This window comes from Glycine max, chromosome 4 (assembly GCF_000004515.6).
Source record: "Glycine max cultivar Williams 82 chromosome 4, Glycine_max_v4.0, whole genome shotgun sequence".
Taxonomy (NCBI): domain Eukaryota; kingdom Viridiplantae; phylum Streptophyta; class Magnoliopsida; order Fabales; family Fabaceae; genus Glycine; species Glycine max.
In genome coordinates, this window is record NC_016091.4 from 21,825,629 (window position 1) to 21,834,466 (window position 8,838).

Below are 8,838 nucleotides of genomic sequence, written 5' to 3' on the forward strand. Positions count from 1 at the left end.
TCATTTAAATTTTCAGAAGACGACAATGTCTTCAAAAGGCGACAATGTCCTCATCTACATTTTGAAGACGACAATGTCTTCAGTCACTACATGCTTTCAAAAGGTGACAATGTCTTTATTTACATTTTGAAGATGACAATGTCTTCAATCATTGCATGCCTTCAGAAGGCGATAATGTCTTCATTTACATTTCGAAGACAACAATGTCTTTAGTCATTGTATGCTTTCAAAAGGCGATAATGTCTTCATTTACATTTTGAAGACAACAAGGTCTTCAATCATTTCATGCTATCAAAAGGCGACAATGTCTTCATTTACATTTTGAAGACAACAATGTCTTCAATCATTGCATGCTTTCAAAAGGCGACAATGTCTTCATTTACATTTTGAAGAAGACAATGTCTTCAGTCATTGCATGCTTTCAAAAGGCAACAATGTCTTCATTTACATTTCGAAGACGACAATGTGTTGTGAGTTTTGGCCGATCTTTCATACCATAATCTCATTTAATCACCCTTAAAATAAAATTCAACCGATTGTTTGTGTTGTGATCTCACTTAATCACTGTTTAAATGAATTTCAACCGATCATTTGTGTTGTAATCTCACTTAATCATTGTTTAAATAAAATTTAACCGATCATTTGTGTCATAAACTCTTTTCATCAATAAAATAAGTTTTAACCGGTCATTGGCACCGCAGGTTATCTTAAAAAATGGATTAAAGGTTAATGAGCCAAAACCAAATAAAACCAACTCATAAACTTCTTCATTTCATAAAAATAATCAAGAGATCGTTCAAAGGTCCAACACCTTAACGGTTCTCTCCGCCCATCAAACTTGAGAAGATCGTTTCAAGGTCCAACTCCTTAATGACTCTCTCCTCTTTTAAAAATCAAAAGATCGTTTCAAGGTCCAATGCCTTAAAACGGCTTTTGTTCAAAACTAAAATCAATCTTCCAAAAAGATAAAAAAAAAATCAATTTAATAAACCAACGTTCAGTTCTTAAAGAACTACGTAGGTCTGATTTCCTCCTCGCACCCGAGGATACGTAGGAGCGAGGGAAACACCCTTGTCGACCCCAAAAAAGTAAAAAATATAAAAAAGAGAAAATAAATAATATTGAAGTCATGATTTGCACACTGATTAGAGGCTTCCGTCCCTTGTCACGAGCGCGTGGGGTGCTAATACCTTCCCTGTGACTCCTGAACCCTCATTTTCAAAATTCGCAGACCTTTGTCTTTTTTGTTTTTCTAATGTTTTCCTCAAATAAACGTTGGTGGCGACTCCATGCATTTTCTTCACAAGAAGACGCACTTTTGAGTCTCGCGTCGCTCCCCACCGAAGGGTAGGTTGCGACACCTAATCAATCTTAAAAGTGGCTAAAATGGTGTTTTTGTGGTCCACGTCAAATAGACGTCATTTTGAAATTTTGATCATGCTAATGTGATCAGGGTTTAGCAAAGGTTAGAAAAACGAAATCAATTTCATAAAAAGGAAAATTTATAACGTCTCGTTTTCAGCGATTTTTCAAAGGAAACGTAAAAACATCCAATGATGGTAACCAAATCACAAGAGAAACAAAAGATAGACTCAATCTATCTAGAATAAGGCATAGAAATCTCAGTTACCTCGAAGAAACCGAAAAGGGAGGGTCGAGTGCTCCGTTCTCTACCGAATCCTTGAGTTGAGTTTTGAAGATTCCACTCTGATTAAAGGCTTCCACTCCATGCGGTGGTTCAACGGCAAGCAATGGTGGCTCTGGTGTTCACCAGTGGTCATGAGTAGGGGAGGAGGAGGTTTGAAGTTTTGCGTAAGGGTTTTGTGGAGAAGAAAAGGAAAAAATCATGTTTCTGTTGCTTTTGGACGTATTTATAATTTGCGAGACTCGCTTAGCGAGCTCGTCTCACTAAGCAAAATTTAGCTCTTGGCATTAAGTGAGATATTTTACTCTAAGCAAAATTTGTCTTCTGGCTAGAATTGTGCATAGTGAGCTGGGTCGTTAAGTGAATTATTCCCTCTGGATGGAATTGCGCTTAGTGAGCTGGTGTTGCTGAGCAAATTGTTCCAACGCAGATCAATCAAACTCAACATAACGTAACATCCACACCAAACAATTGCACTTGGATAATTCACACAACACTTCAATTAATTCAATTAATCAAGTAATTAAATAACACAAGAAATACATCAAACATCTATTTTCCGTTATTGAAATTTTAGGGCATTACAAGCAGCCCTAATGATGGTTCTCTTATATAAATTATTTCACTAAAGATAATGCTACTACACTGCATATAAAAAAAAACACAAGCTATTGTTACTCTAAACTTTCTAATCTAGAAAATTGGGATGTTACACTATACATGATGCTAAGAAAGAAATAACAGAGAAAATACATCTTGACATCTAGGTACGCATTTCCACAAAGTCTCTAAAGACACAGGGTCGCCTCCTAGTCATCCGTTGTCCATTACATCAAATATTGGATCATAACAGACATGAATCACACGTACAATAACACAAGGATAAGCTTACAAAAAACAAGCATACTAAAATGGGATAAAACTTAACAATTAAAGCATGACCTACTATCGTCACATATATAACATAATATGTAGAAATCTTACATAAAGCATAAGTCTTTGAACTCTCACAACAAGGTATCTCATAATAATCATCAGTTCATCAACCATTACATTAATGTTCAATAAACATACATCATCGTCATCAAACAACTCATCAACCATTAGAAATCAAAGTATTTTCATGACTCATTTATTAATACATCATTCTCTAGTCACAATTATCAATATACATGTCTAACTATCATGTTATATCATGCTCACTCTATACTCTTGGAAGATTTCACCTTGAGCAATTAATCCAAGTACATTCCATAACATAGTCACACCTTAACCATTCTGTGAAGCTCAAATTAACCTACAAAGGAAGTGTGGTCTTATAAAAAAAATGGATGATTGTGGGTAGTGGCTTACCTCCGGTAAGACTTGTAACTAGGGATTTGGCCACCCATCCATTTTGTAGGCCTTTTCACCATTAGCTACCACTGACAACCCCCAACACTAGGTTGATGGCCTTATTAGTACCCCCAACTTAAGTGCCTACTCACAAGTGATGCCATTCATCAATGCATGTATGTTATGATCATTCAAATCAATATCATACGTTATAATATCATAGATTTACCAATGATATGCTCAACACACTCATGAACCCACCTATAGTTGAATAAGTATAGCAAGACATTTTAACACCTTGAATTGCTGCAAACAACTCACCAAAAGTCATATGAATGAGAATCTCATGATCTCAACATAAAGTCAACTTTAATCATAAATCAACATCATCTCATATCATCATCAATTCACTATGATCTCAAAACAAATAATTTACAGAAGGAAAATGAACATTAAAACTGATCTTTGGACTCAAAACTGATTTCTAGACTTAAAACTAGTCTCTGGACTCAAGTCACTAGACATAAGTCACTGGATGCAACTCGCTAGATGCAAGTCACTAGACATACCTCATTGGAGGCAACTTGCTGGATGATTGGATGCTGGGCAAAATTTGCAACAAATAGAATGTCATAATAGGGTTTTCAGCAAAACCCAAGGCCTCCCAAACACATAAAATCATACCTCAATGGTTTATGGACAAATCTTAACACATAAAAGACTATTCCAAGGATAAAACAACATATTATAGTGACAAATTCATATAATTTCATCTTAAGTCACAAAGCCCCAAATCATCAGGAACAGAAAGGGGGAAAACTCATATCAATGATTCAACACATAACATAATATTAATGTTAGTTAAAGGCTCTATCAAACTCAATGAACTTGCTTTGTGATGAAGAAAGTAAGGAAAAGAGAAGTCTTTGGGTCCAAGATGCTAACTTTCCCTCACTCTTATAGTAGTTCTATAGAATCCACCCCTCCCAAACCCCAAAAGTCAACTTAAAACACATCAAAACATTGGAAGATAACACTTTTATGAAGCTTTGAAAAGTGCCTGTGGAGGAAAACGAAAATGGAGGATTAGAAGGGAAAAAAAAGGGACTTTTACCTCTGACATCAGTCCAAATTAAAAAAAAAGAAGTTCAACAACAAGGTCCTTTGGGCTAGGTTTTCAAGGTCTCACACTCTCTAATGGTGGATTGTCTTGGAGAGGAAGAAGAGAGTGAAATAAGAGTGTCTGTGTTGTGGTTCTGATTTGAAAGGGTCTATTGAAGGATTTATGACTCTTCATATTTCCTCTCTTTGCACCCTATATCTCACTAAACTCACCCACATGATTTTCATCACTCGAGGCCTGCTCACCTAGGCCCAAGCACTCTAGAACTAACTAATCACATATAAAACACGTATTAAGCATAAACATAAAAGTAATGATACTCATACAACAACATGTGCAACAATTGCCAACTCAGCAAAAAAATTAAATTTTAATATAAAAAAACAAGAGTAGTGATATCAATACAACTAAAACACTATGCATTTCATAATGCATGATTAAGTGGTTCTAATTATATAGCAAGAGTAATTAAATTTATGTTAAAGTTTCTGTAATTAATTAATTAATTATGAGATTATGATTTGTGGTGTTTATATTCATATTTAGAGTAATGATACTTATACAACAACATGTACAACAAGTTGTATGACAATTGTCAACTTAACAAAAAAATCAAATTTTAATATAAAGAAAAAAAAACAAGAGTCATACAACAATATGTACAACAAGATTTTTTTTAAAAAAAAAATATGTATAAGAAGTTCTACAACAACTACCAACTCAGCAAAAAATCAAATTTGTTTAATAAAAGAAAAAAAAATTCCTTATCTTAAGAAGTGATAAAAAAAATCAAATTTTAATTTCAAAAGAAAAATCTAATAACAAAAAAAAAATGACTTGGTATCCCAATGTTGTCTTCCATTCACCACATCATCATCCTTCCCTCTTTCTTCTCTCCTAATTCAAATTCTTTATCTTGACAAATTAGCAAATAACAATAAGAACAATCAAATCTTAATTTATCTTATTTTAACAAAGACACAAATCCAATATATGGAGCAATTCATTTGCAAAATCTGACTTGAATGGCAATTTTCACTATGAGTTCCAACTCCAGTGGCCAAATCTTGATAGCTCCTTTGTGAGAGTACCTTGTGAATTGTGATTATAAGAGAACCAAATAGAAGATGCACTCAGAATATAACATTCATGTTCCAATCCCTCTTAATCTTTTTCAAATAAAAGATCGAACCTTAGTCTTATAAAGGTTGTAGGTCTTCATGCACGTACACATTAAACATCTTGATATACCCACACTAATTACATGGCATCCGTTGCACACTCTTACGCCATTATCCTCACTACTTGATCCTGTGTGTTGAAAAGTGGAAAAACCATTGAATGAGGGGGAAAGAAAGAGGGAAGGATGATGATACAATGAATGGAAAATAGCAGCGGGATACCATGTATTTTTTAAAAAATTAAAATTTGTTTTTTTTCTCACTTGTCAAGATAGGAATTTTTTTTTTTTTTTTTGCTTAAGCAAATTTGATTTTTTTCTAAGTTGGCAGTTGTTGTACAACTTGTTGTATGAGTATCATTACTCTAAGTTATTATCATAAACTCTCTTATACTTACACTTTTTTTCATAAGATAAATCTAAATAATAAGCTATAAATTAGTTCCCCAAATGGACAATTAATCCATGAATCATCAACCCAATGGTTTCCTATCGTGCCTCTAACAAGGACACTGAAACTTCATTTTGTGAACAAGCTCCACAAATTCTCGAAGAGGATTCTACCCGAATTGGTGGATATTGATTGGTTCCTATGTAGAACCCAAGTTGGCTTGGCTTAGGCAATAGCTTTTCACCATTCAACATTAAAACCATAGATGACATATTGGGTCTATTTTCTGGTGTTTGTTGCACACATAGTAGACCCACATGAATACATCTCGGTATTTGATGTGGAGTAACCAGATCATCTAAATCTAATAGGTCATCTATTAGCTCAAGTGGCTTTTCTTCAATCCACAATCTCCATGCCCGGAATGCCATGAAAGCCAACAAGTGAAAAACGTCAGTGCCTATTCAAATATTTTTGTTTTCATTGTTAACTTATAAGTTCAAGAGTTTTGAAAAGATGCCTACATGTTTAAATTTTCAAATGTAGTCAAATGTTACAGGTGGAAGAACTATTTTAAACTCAGTTTTGTGCTAAAGGAATGGCCAAAACTCAAGGCATTGATTCTAAATGATTTTAAGTTCAATCATTACACTATTTTATTAAATGAAGCAAGTACAAATACATTTTTATTCTAAATTTTTAACATTTCCATTTATAGCTATCCAAATCAGAGAATCCTGCATGTTTAATTAGGACACAACAGTTAGTATTGGATGATTGCAACTTGAAATAATACATCAAGATAAGGAAATTAATATAGACTTTAATCTTACATGACTAAGAAAATTTTGATGATGCTGAGAGTTGTGAAATTTTCGATTCTTTCCCCCACTAATTATCTCCAATACAAGTACACCAAAGCTGAACACATCAGATTTGATTAAAAAAGATCCATCAATGCATATTCAATAGGCATATAGCCACTACAGTAGACACACAAAATTAAAATTTGGATGTCAAAATGGGTTGCATCATAATATGAAAATATGTGACTCATTAAGTACTTACTATGTCCCATTACTCTATTTGTATTGGCCACTACTTGATCTCCTCCAAATGTTCTTGCCAAACTGATGGAAGCTTGCTTGTGGGGCTTCTATGGAGGCTGGATCTTTGAGCTTCAATAAGGTCCTTTAATGGTGATTTTCCACCATGGAGATGCAGCGGAAGACAAAGGAGAAGAGGTGAGAGGAGGCGCCATCCACTAGGGAATAAGCCATGGAAGAAGGAGCTTCACCACCAAGATGAACCTTGGATAAGAAGCTTGGAAGGATGATTCAATGGAGGAAAAGAAAGAGGGAGAGAAAGAGAGATGGGGGGAGCACGAAATTGAAGGAAAAAAAGAGGGAGAGAAGTGGAACTTTGAAGTATGTCTCACAAGACTCTCATTCATCAAAGTTACAACAAGTGTTACACATGCTTCTATTTATAGACTAGGTAGCTTCCTTGAGAAGCTTTCTTAAGAAAACTTCCTTGAGAAGCTTCTTTGAGAAAACTTCCTTGAGAAGCTAGAGCTTAGCTACACACACCCATCTAAAAACTAAGCTCACCTCCTTGAGAAGCTTCCTTGAGAAGCTAGAGCTTAGCTACACACACCCATCTAAAAACTAAGCTCACCTCCTTGACAAAATACATGAAAATACAAAAAAATGTCCCTACTACAAAGATTACTCAAAATGCCCTGAAATACAAGGCTAAAACCCTATACTACTAGAATGGCCAAAATACAAGGCCCAAAAGAAGGAAAAACCTATTCTAATATTTACAAAGAAGAGTGGATCCAACCTTGACCCATGGGCTCAAAAATCTACCCTAAGGCTCATGAGAACCCTAGGGCCTTCCCTTGGATCTCTGGCCCAATCTACTTGGAGTCTTCTATCCAATGCCCTTGCGGGGTAGGATTGCATCATTCCCTCCACCTTGGAAAGGATTTGACCTCAAATCCCGAGGTTCTTCATACTCTGAGCTCCTTCCCTCAACACCTGTAAAAAGAACAAAGACATATGTATTAGTGGTGTTTGGTATGTTGAAGTAAGGTAAGGTCTGAAAACCCATTTCCTGGGCATCTTCCCATGATGGAACATGGTTTCTCACCAACTCAATGACTGGTGCTACAAGTATAGAAAAATATAGGACAAACCTTTTGTAAAAGTTTATTAAGTCATGGAAGCCCCAAATTTTTCTTATACTTGGTGGAGTGGGCCACTCAGGAATGACCTTTATTCTCTTAGGGTTCATGGGAACCCCTTTATCACTATTTGAAAAATTAAGAAAAGTAACGTAATAAAACATACCTTTTTCTGTATTTTCATATTGATTATTCCTACCAAAAAGTATGGCAAACCTAAGGTGTCCCATATGAGTACCTAAGTTTGTATTGAAACTAAAAATAAGAAAAAACCTACCCAATGGGTCCCTATGTACACACACCATGAAGATGTTAGGTGTGCGAGTGATTTTACAAAAGAGGGTTGCACCACTCAAAACATTCATCATACCACCTATTTTAGGGACTTGGTGCCTAATAATACCTATTTTAGGCACCAAAAAAGCACAAGGATTTAAGCTCTTGCGAACCAAACCCTCATCCAACAACTTCTTTACTTGAGGAATAAACTCAAGCCCAAGAGGTGTGGCAATGCTAGCAAGTGTCTTTTTACAGAAGAGAAAATGTGGAGGTTGTCTAAGAGGGAAAGTTTCTTTAATGTTTGTCTTTATTGTAAAATGAGTTTCCTTCTTAGCTAACCTCTTGGAGGAGACACTTACCTCCTTACACTTCTCTTTAACCACTAATGGTTGTCCTTCTTCTTGGGGGTAGATTTCTTCACTAGATTCTTCCGCTTTTGCTTCTTCACTTTCACTAGAGGAAGGTGAAGTAGTAGCCTTATCTTGGCTACTATAAATGTCTTGGCCCCTCATAATCATGGTTTTTGTGGTGGGGCATTGAGAAGTAATGTGTCCTCTTCCAAGACATTTAAAGCACTTTATAGAGCTAGTTTTCTCTTGCATACTAGCCTTAGGGGCTTGCTTTTCTATTGTCTTCCCCTTATCATCTTTGGGCTTAGAAGGTGTCACTCCTAAGATGCCTTGACCTTGGTCTTTCT

General features: G+C 35.4%; 1 pseudogene; it reads right to left on the minus strand.

Annotated features, from left to right (window-relative positions):
• Positions 1–5,436: 5,436 nt before the first annotated feature.
• Positions 5,437–8,838, minus strand: part of LOC100814495 (G-type lectin S-receptor-like serine/threonine-protein kinase At4g27290) — a 17,463-nt pseudogene continuing 14,061 nt past the window's right edge.